General features: G+C 34.8%; 1 protein-coding gene across 1 annotated transcript in view; it reads right to left on the minus strand.

Moving 5' to 3' along the window:
• Positions 1 to 14458, minus strand: part of HNMT (histamine N-methyltransferase) — a 46253-nt gene that overhangs the window by 17355 nt on the left and 14440 nt on the right. The gene's annotated exons all lie outside the window — the stretch shown is intronic.

The raw sequence follows: 14458 nt of genomic DNA on the forward strand, positions 1-14458 counted from the left end.
TCAGTTGGTTAATATGTGAAATTTTAGCAAACTTGGTAAAATCCAAACATGTCAAAATGTTACAGAGTATTTCATTTCAATATACAGTGTTTGGAAACATACACACCAATTTACAATCATTGGTTATTTCAGGGTGATGGAATTATAGGTTATTTTTCATTATTACCCTTTTTACCTTTTATTCTTGTGACTTATTCATTCCAGAATTGGAAGCCTGTATCTCCCACTCACGTTTACCCATTTTGTCCATACCCCCAACCCTCTCCCCTCTGGCAACCACCAATTTGTTCTCTGTATATATGAGTCTGTTTCTACTTCATTTGTGTTTGTTTTGTTATTTTTAATTTTTTTTTTTGGTAATGTTTATTTATTTTTTAGATGGGGGAAAGAGAGAGAGAGAGAGGGAGAGAGCAAGCGCTAGCGGGGAAGGGGCAGAGAGACAGGGAGACAGAATCCGAAGCAGGCCCCAGGCTCTGAGCTGACAGCACAGAGCCCAATGCAGGGCTTGAACTCACGAACTGCAAGATCATGACCTGTGCTGAAGTTGGACGCTTAACCGACTGAGCCACCCAGGCACCCGATGGTTGTTTGTTTTGTTTTTTAGATTTCATTTATAAGTGAAATCATGTAGTATTTGTCTTTTGCTGACTGACTCGCTTCACTTGGCATAATACCCTCTAGGTCTATCCATGTTGTTGCAAAATGGCTAGATTTCATTCTTCTTTATGGCTGAGTAATATGTGTGTGTGTGTGCGCCACATCTTCTGTATCCATTCATCAGTTGATGGACACTTAGGTTGCTTCCATATCTTGGCTATTGTAAATAATGCTGCAATGAACATAGGGGTGCATATATCTTTCCAAGTTAATGCTTTTGTTTTCTTTGGGTAAATCCTCAGAAGTGGAATTATTGGATTGTATGTATACTTCTATTTTTAATTTTTTGAGGAACTTCCATAATGTTCCCCACAGTGGCTGCACCAATTTACATTCCCACCCAGGTGCATTTTCTCCACATCCTTGCCCACACTTGTTATTTCTTGTCTTTTTTTTTTTTAATGTTTATTTATTTTAGAGAGAGAGGCAGACAGAGTGCAAGCAGGGGAGGGACAAAGAGAGAGGGAGACACAGAATCTGAAGCAGGATCCAGGCTCTGAGCTGTCAGCACAGAGCCTGACACAGTGCTCAAAACCACGAATTGTGAGACCATGACCTGAGCCAAAGTCAGACCTTAACCAACTGAGCCACCTCTGGTCTTTTTGATTCTCTCTATTCTGACTACTGTGAGGTGATATCTCATTGTGGTCTTGAATTTCATTAACTTGATGACTAGTGATGTTGAATATATTTGCATGTGTTTGTTAGTCATCTATGTGTCTTCTTTGGAGTAATGTCTATTCAGATCCTCTGCTCATTTTTAATTGAATTGTTTGTTTGTTTGTTTTGGTGTTGAGTTGTAAAAGTTCTTTATATATTTTGGATATTAGCCCCTCATCGGATATAGGATTTGGAAATCTCTTCTCCCATTCAGTAGGTTGCCTTTTTGATTTTTCGTTTCCATCACCATGCAAAAGATTTTCTTTTGGTGTAGTCACAATAGTTTATTTTTACTTTTGTTTCCCTTGCCTGAGGATACAGATCCAGAAAAATATTTCTAAGACCAATGTTAAAGAGATTATTGCCAATGTTTTGTTCTAGGAGTTTTAGGATTTCAGGTGTCACATTTAGACCTTTAATCCATTTGAGTTTAATTTTATGTAGGTGTAATAAGGGGTTCGTCTTTTGCATGTAGTCCAGGTTTCCCAGCACCATTTACCTAAGACACTCTTTTCCCCTTGTATGTTCTTGCCTCCTTTGTTGTCAACTAATTGACCGTATAAGTGTAGGTTTATTTCTGGGATCTCTATTCTGTTCTATCGATTTATGTGTCTATTTTGTGGCACTGTGTGCCAGTACTGTACTGTTTTGATCACTACACTTTGTCATATAACTTGAGGTCCAGAGTTGTGATGCCTCCAGCTTTGCTTTTCTTTCTCAAGATTGCTTTGGCTATTTGGGGTCTTTTGTGGTTCCATCTAAATTTTAGAATTTTTTTTTTCTAATTGTTTGAAAAATGCTTTTGGTATTTTGATAGGGATTGCATTAAATGTGTAGATTGCTTTGGGTAGTATAGACATTTTAACAATATTGTTCCTCCAATCCATCAGCATGGAATGTCTTTCTATTTCTTTGTGTTGTCTTCAATTTCTTTCATCAGTGTTTTATATTTTTTGGAGTAAAGGTTTTTCACCTCTTTGGTTAGGTTTATTCCTAGATATCTTATTATTTTGGGTGCAATTGTAAGTGGTATTGTTTTCTTAATTTCTCTTTCTGCTGCTTCATTATTAGCATATAGAAATGCAATCAATTTCTGTACATTGATTTTGTATCTATGAATTTACTGAATTCATTTATCAGTTCTAGCTATATTTTTGGTGAAATCTTTAGGGTTTGCTGTACAAAGTATCATGTCATCTGCAAATAGTGAAAGTTTGACTTCTCCCTTATTGATTTGGATGCCTTTAAGGTTTCTTTGTTGTCTGGTGGCTGTGGCTAGGACTTCCAGTACTATGTTGAATAAAACTGGTGAAAGTGGACATCCTTGTCTTATTCCTGACCTTAGCGGGAAAAGCTCTCAGTTTTTCCCCATTGAGCATGATATTAGCTGTGGGTTTTTCATATATGCCATTTATTATGTTGAGGTCTGTTCCCTCTAAGCCTACTTTGTTGAGGATTTTTATCATTGATGGATGTTGTAGTTTGCCAAATGCTTTTTCTGTATCTATTGAAATGATCATATGGTTTTTATGGTTTTTATTATTTCTCTTGATTGATGCATCACACTGATTGATTTGTGAATATTGAACCACCCTTGCATCCTGGGAATAAATTTCACTTGATTGTGTTGATTTTTTTTTTATTGTATTGTTGGATTCTGTTTGCCAGCATTTTGTTGAGGTTTCTGCATCTATGTTCATCAGTGACATTTGGCCTGTAGTTCTCCTTTTTAGTGGTGTCTTTGTCTGGTTTTGGTGTCAGGGTAGTGCTTGTCTCATAGAATGAATTAGAAAGTTTTCTTTGCTTTTTTTATTTTTATTGTTTTGGAATAGCTTGATAAGACTAGGTATTAGCTCTTCTTTAAATGTTTGCTATAATTTGTCTGTGAAGCCATCTGGGCCTGGACTTTTGTTTATTGGTAGTTTTTTCATTACTGATTCAATTTCTTTGCTGGTTATTACAAATTTTCTAACACTTTTTTTGGGGGGGGATTAGTAGTTTATATGTTTCTAGGAATTTATCCATTTCTTCTAGGTTGTCCATTTTGTTGGCATATAGTTTTTCATAATATTCTTTTATAATTGTATTTCTGGGTGTTGGTTATTTCTCTCCTCTTACTTGTGGTTTTATATATATGTGTCATTCTCTTTTTTGCTTCCTAAGTCTGGCTAGGGGGTTATCAATTTTATTGAGGTTTTTCAAAGAAACAGCTCCTGGTTTCATTGGTACATTCTGTTGTGGTTTTAGTTTCTATATAATTTATTTCTGCTCTAATCTTTATTATTTCCTTCCTTCTGCTGGTCTTAGGTTTTGTCTGTTGTTCTTTTTCTTGCACCTTTAGGTGTAAGGTTAGGTTATTTATTTGAGATTTTTCTTGCTTCTTGAGGTCAGCTTGTATGGCCATAAACTTCCTTCTTAGAACTGCTTTTGCTGCATCCCAAAGGTTTTGAACTGTTATGTTTTCATTTTCATTTGTTTCCTTGTACATTTTTATTTCTTCTTTTATTTTCTGGTTGATCCATTTATTGTTTGGTAGCATGTTATTTAACCTCCATGTATTTGTGGTCTTTCCAGATTTTTTCTTTCGGTTCACTTCTAGTTTTATAGTGTGTTAATCAGAAAAGATGCAGAATGTGATTTCGATCTTCTTGAATTTTTGAGGCTTGTTTTTTGGCCTTTTATGTGATTTATTCTGGAGAATGTTTCATGTGCCCTTGAAAAGAATGTGTATTCTGCTGTTCTACGATGGAATGTTCTGAATATCTCCGTTAAATCCATTTGTTCCAGTATGTCATTAAAAGTCATTGTTTCCTTGTCGATTTTCTGTTTAGATGATCTGTGCATTGATGTCAGTGGGGTGTTAAAGTCCCCCACTATTCTTGTATTATTATCAATTAGTCCCTTTATATTTGTTATTAACTGTTATATAAAACAGTTATATTTGTGGGTTCTACTATGTTGGGTGCATAAATATTTACAATTTGTTATATCTTCTTAGATTTTCCCCTTTATTATTATATAGTGTCCTTCATCTCTTGTTAGAGTCTTTGTTTTAAAGTCTGTTTTGGGGTGGCTGGGTGGCTCAGTTGGTTAAGCATGTGACTTTGGCTCAGGTCATGAGCAGTTTATGCGTTCGAGCCCCACGTCAGGCTCTGTGCTGACAGCTCAGAACCTAGATCTTGCCTCGGATTCTGTGTCTCCCTCTCTCTCTGCCCCTCCCCTACTTGCACTCTGTGTCTCTCTCAAAAATAAATAAACATTTTTAAAAAGGCTGTTTTGTCCAATATAAGTATTGCTACTCTAGCTTTCTTTTGACATCCATGTTTCTCCCTCCCCTCACTTTCAGTCTGCATGTGTCTTTAGGTCTGAAACTAGTTTCTTATAGGCAGGATATCAATGGGTCTTGGAATTTTATACATTTTGTCACCCTAAGTATTTTTACTGGAGCATTTAGTCCATTTACATTCAAAATAATTACTGATAGATATGTATTGTCATTTTATTATTTGCTTTATGATTGTTTCTGTATAGTTTCTCTGAACTTTTGTCTTTCTCTCCTTCATGATTTGATGATTTTCTTTAGTGATATATTTGGATTTCTTTCTCTTTATTCTTTAGATATTTATTAGTGGTTTTTAACATATGGTTACCATTAGGTTTGTATATAACCTTTTCTGCATATAGCAGTGTATATTAAGTTAATAACCATTTAAGTTTGAACCCATTCTTTACTTTTCTCCTCCCCATGTTTGAGGTATATGTTGCCATATTTTACATCCTTTTATTTTGTGACTTCATTGACTGACTTTTTTATAGAAATATTGATTATTACTGCTTTTGTGTTTCCTAGCTCTATATGGTTACTTTTGGTATCCTCTTTCTATTCAAAGAGTCTTTTTATATTTCTTGCAATGTGGTTTAGTGGTCATGAACTCCTTTAGTTTTTGTTTGTTTGGGAGACTCTTTATCTCTCCTGCATTCAGAATGATAGCCTTGCTGGATAGAGTATTCTTGGCTGCAGATTTTTCCCATTCAGCACTGTGAATATATCATGCCACTCCCTTCTGGCTAAGAAACTTTCTGCTCCAAAATCTCCTGCTAGCTATATGGGTTTTCCCTTGCATGTTATTGTCTTCTTTTGTCTTTCTACTTTTAAAAAACTTTTTGCTTATCACTATATTTTGCCAGTTTAATTACAATATATCTTGGTATTGGATCTGTCTTTCTTGATTTTGATGGGAGTTCTCTGTGCTTTTAGATCTGAATATCCTTCCCCAGGTTACAGAAGTTTTCAGCTATTATATCTTCACATAAATTTTCTGCCCTCTTCTCTCTCTCTTCTTCCTGTGTTATTTTTTGTCAAACAAAACATGCTGATTTTGATTTACAAAGTTAAATGAAAAGTCATTTCTTAAAATCCTCCTCCTTGCAAATCTCTTTCCTTTGTACCACCCTGTCCCTCAAATCAGCCATAAATATAAAATAACTTCTCATGGTTCCTTTTGGGCTATGTTAAATGCTTTACTTAATTTTACAGTCAAATATCTTGATTTCACATGAGTCATATTTTAAATTCATCATGCCTATATTTAGAGGGATATATATTTGAAACCTATGACAGTGGAACTTATAAAAAGCTCAAAAACAAGGAAAGGAGGGAATCTCATCTTCTAGACATCTTTTCTCACCCTAAACTTCCATGATATATTGAGATAGCAGAGGAATGTTGTATTTTTGCTCTAAACCCAAGGTCAGCTGATTAAAAATGGAAAAAAATGAAAAGAAAAGTTAGAAGTTATGGACAGACAAAACTGGGCTCAAATTTAGTATTTACCAGAATTACTTTATACAAACTTATTAATATCTCTGCCCTTTAAAGTACATATCTGTAAATTAGGGATAATGTGGTTCATGCTACTGGGTCACTGTAAAGGTTGAAGGCACTATATGGAGGTGATTTACTTCAGTTCATAATTATATAGTAATTGTTCAATAAATTGAAACTATTATACATTAATTCAACAAATATTTTTGAGCATCTACTAACTGCCAGGTTCTAATCAATGGATATATAGTAATGAATAATGCAGATGAAAACATTCAACTGTTGTGGATAGTGATAAGCCCCATGGCGAAAACCAAGGCAAATAGGAAGGAGGGGAAGCCATAGTGGGGAGTTTGTGATTTTCAACTGCATGGTCAAGTAGGCTTCATGGAAAAAGTGACACTTAAGAGAAAGTTGAAGGAGGCTGGGAATGAGGGAGTGAAGATTTGTCTTCTAAATGGGCAACCCCATAATAAAATGACAACTTGGAAGAGTGCACATCACATATTCATATTGTCTGCTTTGTTCTTCTATCTTAGCCTACATCAAATGAAACACAAATCCCAGCTTGAGAACCCTGGGTCTTCCCCAAATGAGAAAATCTGCAGATCAAGAAAATGGAGTATTAATAACTGTGGAGATATCTCTTGCCATTTGATTTCCGTCTATTATTGCTTCATTTCTCATATCGAAATACATGTGAATTCTTTAGATTATCAGTAGGAAAATTTTTATTCTATTATATGTTGTATTAAGATTATTATCTTCCTTTTCTCTCTACCAGAATACCGAGCACAAATAAAATTGCTTGTAGGGAGAAAAATTGCCCAGATAACTCTGTGCTTAGTGATGAAAAATAATTTCAGCTATGGGTTTGCAACCAGAGCAAGAACAATCTGATTTTGAGCAGCAATGGGAAAGATAGAAGATTGTTGACAAGATCACCTCATCTCTCTCCCCTTCTCTCTCAATCTCTCTTTCTTTCTTTCCTGGGTAAGTATTGAGTATTCACCACTGAGACAATTCTGTCAGTATGGAAATATGAGAGTAGAATATTAAAATAGCCATAGGGTCTCAGGAAGGGGATTATAAACATAAATTCTGAGTCAAAAGGGCATTGCCATTGCTTTCATGTGTCTTCTGGCTGTTAGCCCAGGAACAAAACTGCCTGGATGCTTTGCAATTGCAGGAAGCCTAAGAAAAGCCATGCTACCAAAATGTTGTATGAAATACAAACTTAGAGAAAATTTCCCAAAGGGTGTTGAACATTGAAGTGTAGAGATATTTAATAGACAGCTCACATAAAAGACTGAATTTTGCCTTTTAATTTTTAAATTTTAAACATATAGATATTTGACTGCTACTTTAGCACATACATAGAAAGTAGCAAGTTCTATCTATAGAATGTTATCATGTTTAAAAGTTATACTGAGTTACCCTTAATGAAGTGCCAACTCTCTCCTACCTTCCTCAAGCCCAAAGACAGGATTTATAAGGTGAAAGTAGTTGGACTGGCAAAGACAGTCCAAGATAATCAGGTAGATGGTGTGATTTCACTGATATTGGCACGCATGCATGCTTTCTCATTCTTCTCTCTCTCAAATAACTTTCATAAGCTCTCATAAGAGCCTGCAACATTAATGATTGTTAGAACACAAATGTTGAGGAAAATTATCAGTGATTTATACCCTTTATGAGTAGAGACTGAGGACCTGCTGTCCTCATGGAATAAAAAGCAAGAAATAATCAGTATTATCAAGAATCTTAAGGAAGAGACAGTGGACAGCCACCTTCTTTTTTGTCCATCCTTACCTCATCATCATGGCTAACCTGTACTTCGAGTAGGCATGATAGAATCTGTGTACTCTGAAGAAAATCTCTGCTAACCTACAACACAGATGAGATAGTTCTTCAGATATTTATACAGGTATAATGCTATTGCCAGTGGGTAAAAAATGGCCAAAGGAAAACTGTCCTGAAAACATATGTGTGGGAGCAGTGCTTTGGACATGAGCCACATAGCTAAAGTTGCTATCAGAAGTCAGTCTACTCTTTACCATCATGTCTCGTCAACTATAAGATTATAGTTTTAACTAGGTTTATTTTTTCCTGCACCTAGCTATAAATAACTACTGTAGAAAACTTGAGAAATAGACAAAGGTATAAAATAGAAAATAAAATAAATGTCTCACTACCAGAGAAAACCAAAGTTAACATTTTGGTTTATTTCCTTGTAAGTTCTTCCTTTTTTTTTTTTTTTTCACTTTTAAACAAACAATTTTCTTTATTCTACCCAGGTGAGATTATTATGCATATGAGTTATTTTGATTTTCTTATTTGAGGGTTAAACCACTAATATATCAAAAATTTGTTTAAATGAGTAATTATTTGTGGCAGCAACACTATATCCTCTAACATGGGTATGTGGAATGATTGATTTAATTATTATCTTTGATATTATAATATAAATACAATATAAATTTATATAAATGTATACATTTATTTGTGGAAATATATAAAAATTTATATATGTAAATACATTTTTACATATAGTTACTATATAGTTAGTTTTAAATTTTTCACTATTATGAAGAACCTGACAATAAACCATGACTTTTGTGAAAAAAATCTTAATTTTTTCAGTTTAATTCCAAGGACCAGAATTACTGGTTAGAATGAGACCCTTTATCTTTGGTGGTATTAAAAATAAAAATACAAAACAAAAAAACCTTAAGGACAAAGGTGCCAGATGCTGAGAAAGGATGCAGACTGATGACCTGTCGCACATTCTTAGAGGCCCTCTCATTGGATAAGACCAATCTAATTGCTGGAGCACTTGGAGATGGGGGGGTAAGGGGGCAGGGGTACAGAATGGATGCAGGGATGTCCAGGAGTCCATGAGGAGGGGCTGAAGCAGCAGCTAGGGTGTGTTAGGACAGCAGGGGAGTGGCTATTTATTAAGTATGTCAATATTTTCACCACCAGCATGACCAGGCCTGTGTGTTTTAGATGAACGTCAGAGCTCTTCTTGATACATAATGTCACATTGCTTTCAGGAAAATTTCATTTCATTTCATGTTTTTACCTTTTGTACATGAAAGCTTCCATATCCCTATCATCTCGTTGGTATTACATATTGGCTCTTTAAATCTTCTCAAACTGTTCTCAGTAAAAAATTTGAACTTTTCTCCAAATAGGTTGCTTATTTTTGTATTAAATATAATTATTAGCTAACTAATCCAACATTTTTTCATCATTTCTATCAGTCTGTTATTGCTAATAGAGACAAAGCTACAGAAGACCCTGTGCATTGACCGCAGTCTCTCTATATTTTTAGGCTTACTATCTATAAAATGAAGATGATAACAGACCCCCTGCACCAGGGTTGCATGAGGATGTATATTAAATCACAAAGTTTTATTCAATAGTAAATGTCAAGTGGAAGCCTATTCACTAATTAAGAGATTGTCCTAAAGTGTCATAAAAGGACTGGCAAGATACAAATTTTTTCTTCAGGGAAATTACAGATAAGCACATGCTAAGGACTTCCAAGTACATTGTAGATACTCCAAACTGTGAATGAAAACATTCATGTGTTAACAAAAAAGAATGTGGATCTGTCATACTTCTTTTTATCTATTTTACCTGTATCAAGCCATTACTGAATTCTTAATTCTAAGGCTGTCCAACTGAGTTTATTTGCTTTTCTGAGTATACAGTCATTTAATCTGCAAATAATGGTAGTTTTGTCTTCACTCTGCTCATTATCCTGTTTTCCTGTTTCAAGCCTTATTGAATTAGTCAAAACACTCTTGTTTACTCTGGCTTTAATGCCAATGGTTCCAATGTTGTAGCATTAGTTTGCTTCTCTCAAATTGGTAATGTATCTGTTGTTAACAATACTTCTATGTTCACTGAAAGTTTTAAATACAATACAATGGGGTTAATTATATTGTTTAAATTATATATGGAGAAGTTTACTTTTTGAATGATATAGATGCCTTTAAAAAATGCCTTTATATCTGAAGCCCCAAACTATGATTACACAAAGTAGACAGTTCTAAATTCTCTAGTCAATCAGTAGAGTCTCTATCCTTCTATCGAGTTAACTGCTAGCATGCTGCATATTAGTAAAATGGTACTTACTCATTTCAAGTTATAAGCAATAAGAATACAGATTAAAAATTATCTAGGTATCTACAAGTCACAGTTAAATTCCACCTCCTTAATATAGCCAAACACAGTGTTAGCCATCCCACTCTGGAGAAATGCCTACCTTTTTCTAGAAGGTTACTCATGAAACCATAGATTTTCTGGACCAAAAGCACCTTTAATGGCCCCACCATCCAAGAAATCAGTGCTTAAGTCCTTTCCACAGCATGTTTGAAAAGTAACTTTCTGGCCTAGGCTGCTGCCTAGAGTCACAGATAATACCTTATCTCTCAAGATGTGTGCTTTCATTTCTGGACAAGTTTGATCATTACTAAATTCTCATATTGATTCAAGAAATCTTTCTCTCTTACAATCATTGGCCCTTTAGCAGCAAATATTCTGTAGTTTGATCAACAGGAAATATATGAAGATGGGAATATGCACATTAAAAAAAATTATTCTCTGGGCCAAGAAAAAAAAATCCCTGATTCTCTGCATTTCCCCAGTTATTCCTAATTTGCTAATACAGACTGTTGGCTTACTCTGAATCACCGGAAAACATTAATCTTTGCTTCTTGCCACCTCCTGGCTTCTAACCTGACGCACTGGATTGTTTAGTTCCTGCCCTAATTATATTTGTTTCACTTCTATCCAACTAGCTTAAAAAATTAAACTTCTGTGTCACCTTAACATGTCATTTATGAACAGAGGCAAAATCAATAATCTGAAAAGATTAAACTTTCAAATAGCTGGTTATTACTAAATACCTAATATCTCCTTTTTCAAGTCAATAATTAACTTTTATATCTGTTTAATATAATTTGTTGAACTGGACTAAAGTCAAGAGACTTGGATTTTGTTCTGCCTTGGTGCTTCTCAGGTTTCAACATCTTTAAAATTAGATGTTGATGGTCTCCAAACTTTCTCTTTTTTAACCTCTGTAGGAATGCCAATGTCTGTATGTGGCAGAACAATAAAACTACCTAACTGCTCTCAATATATGTCATCAAAATTATTACCAAAAAAATGTTATGGGAGCATTCATACTACCTGTATTTCATATGTGAGTTTTACCTTGATTGAAAATTATCTATTAACATATATACTATTATACATGTTATGGCAATTGAGTTAGTACACAAAAGGTTAATAAAAATAGAAGTAGAAAGCTAGGTAAAATTAGATTATTTGAGTTATCATTTTGTCTAATGCTTATAAAACTTTCTGGTGTTTGAACATAGGAACTGAACACAGATTCTCCTTTAAGCAGAGCCCAGGGCAAGGAGAATACATTGCCCATTACTGCCTTTTGGAACATTTTTCCAGGAATAAATGCATGCACTATAAATAACTAGCATTCTCCTTTACCAAAAAAGAATATGGGTTTCTTTTTCTCCATGTACTATGTAACATAAAGACACAATATTCATTAAAAAACAAATAATAATGAAGCTCCATTGGGTGGTTAATTTCAAGAACTATCAATATTGAGGATGAACCAAAAAGCATATTCTACGAGATTTAGAATACAGTGCAGTTGTTCTCAATATCTAAAAACAACTGCTGAAGTGAACATAGTGTGAGTACTTCAAGACCTTGAATAAAGCAATTCCAGATACCCTGTGTTTCATTAAAGCACAAACTCATGCAATGTACACAACACAACTTTATACTTCCCATTTGGGCTCTGTAAAAGCTACGTGGTCTGTATTACCTTTCATGATGTTTTTCTCCAGATTTTCTCTCTTTATTTTTGGGTTCACATACGTATTTCATACATTTTCCTAATATTAAATATATAATCTATGGCTAGCAGTGCGATTTGTCAATTGTATTTAATTGATGTGGAAGATTAAAAATGGCATTAAAAAGTTTGCCATGAATTTCCTCTCTTTTGAAGTGCTCAGAGCCCTAATAATTTCTCAGCTTCCGAAATGAATAACCAAACACGTTTTTCAAAAATGTTACATTCTCTTAAACTATGGAATCTCTCTCTACACAATCACCAGCCTCTACAGAAGAGAGGCAGAAGACAGAAAGGGTGTATATGTACCCCCTGCTCCTGCCCCTATGTTTCTGAAAATAAAGATAGGCTGTCAAAGAACATGAGCCTTAAGTGATATAAAAGCATCAATTTCATTTAGAGAGGTTTTTAGTTTGTTTGTTTTTGATTTGTTTTTCTGTTGTGATGGGAAGAAGTGGTAGCACCATTATGAATGCAGAGGAAATATTTGCACCAAAGATATACAGAAAATGATCTGCAGGTATCTGGACAACCAGGAAGAGAAAATTTAAACACTGAAACCAGAGAGGTCCCTAAGCTAAAAACGAAGTAGAACCTTGTAAGATACGTTATGGGAGGGGCCCCTAGGTGGCTCAGTCAGTTAAGCATCTGGCTTCAGCTCAGGCCATGATCTCATGATTCACGAGCTCGAGCCCCACATAGGGCTCTGCACTAACAGTGCTGATACTGTGGAGCCTGCCTGGGATTCTCTCTCTCTCCCTGCCCCTCCCCTACTCACTCTCTCTCTCTCTCTCTCTCTCTTTCTCTCTCAAAATAAACAAACTAAAAAAAAAAAAAAAAGATACATTGTGGAGCACAAGTACTAGATAGGGCCAATGATCTTGTTTGCCATGGATTGGAATTCAGTGACTGACTTGAAAGGATATTGAAGCCACAGGACAATGCAAAACTCTCAGGCATGCTATAGATTGCGGAACACATGGGGAGACCATTTCTCTAAGGCAAAGACAGGAGGTATCTCATTGTAAAGTGATACATTGTTCTTTTGCACAGTGCTTGCAGTTAGGCAATGACAGGTTATCAGATAAGCATCTCCCTGTTCTATGTGAGCACTCAAACTAACTTAACTGGGTCCTTTCCCTACAACACACTGCTTCTTTCATGCCAGGAACATGTAGACCTAGGAATTTTAAATAAATCAATTTTAATTTCATGTAGCTTATTTACTGGAGCAGAGAAAACTAAGTTATCTATAATTTGAATTTCCCTTGGAGTTCTTCTTCTATTTCTGATCAGCTTCTTAGGAAGAATAACCTTAAAAGGCACCCATATTCTATCCAAGGCAGAGCCTGTTACTAATACAGTGTTAGCGCTCAGTCAGAAAAACTCCAAGTGTTGCTACCTTTGTTTTGGTAAGTTCTCTATATTAGCTCCTATGTGCACCTTTATGTAAGGAATCACTGTGCGGGCCAAATGTTCCTTTCTCTAGATAGCTTATAAGCATCTGGATAAATTTACATTAGAAATTCAATTAACTTTATATTAAAAGGTCAATTAACTTGGCCATGATAGAGATTGTTTTTAATTACTTTTCCTTGTGGGGCTTCACTTCTTGTCCAAGCACAAGTGACACTATCAAACGATAGTCTCAGTGACTGTTGGATGCCTGAAACTAATATGCAAAACTCACTGGAAAGGACTGTCTTGGTGAAACGAATTCCCTTTTGTAATCCTTAGGACTTAGAATATCAGTAGGCAACGAGAGGGTACTTTAGCTTAAACAATCTCTATAATATCATTCATGATAATATCTTTCATTATTTGTCCTTGTTGGTTTTTATTTTCTTGGTGAAAGATGATAATAAAGAAAAATTATTTTAAGAGTTAGCCCTCATTACATTATATCACACACAGTATATTTTATGAAAAAAATAAACAAATGATTACATAAAACTAGTAATTCTATTCCATTAGAGGGCTCCTGGTTATCTTTGTGTAAACATGGTTCACAATTTAACTCATTCATGTGTCACTAGAGTACTTAAGAAACTAAAGAGGTTAACACTTGGCACTATATAAAAAGTTGTAGTGTACTGTTGACTTGTTACCAAGAAGTAACCAATACTAAGCCATTGCTCAGTCAAAAGAAAATAAAGATATAAATATGTGAATAATATATGTAACTCTATTTTATATATTGATATATTAAATCAGATCTCCAGATGACTAGCAAGTTAAAAATAAAACAAATGCTACTCAGGAGTTTGATATGAGGCAAAGTCTGCACGTGAAATTTTTTGTTTTATTTTTGAAGGACCAGCCTGTACCTTACAGGTGTAGTAACAATGTGCTAACCATGATATAAATGTTATCTATATAATTCTCACTACAACCTTATAAGATATAATTCATTGTTTCCA

Source organism: Panthera onca, chromosome C1, assembly GCF_046562875.1.
Source record: "Panthera onca isolate mPanOnc1 chromosome C1, mPanOnc1 haplotype 2, whole genome shotgun sequence".
NCBI classification, from domain to species: Eukaryota; Metazoa; Chordata; class Mammalia; order Carnivora; family Felidae; genus Panthera; species Panthera onca.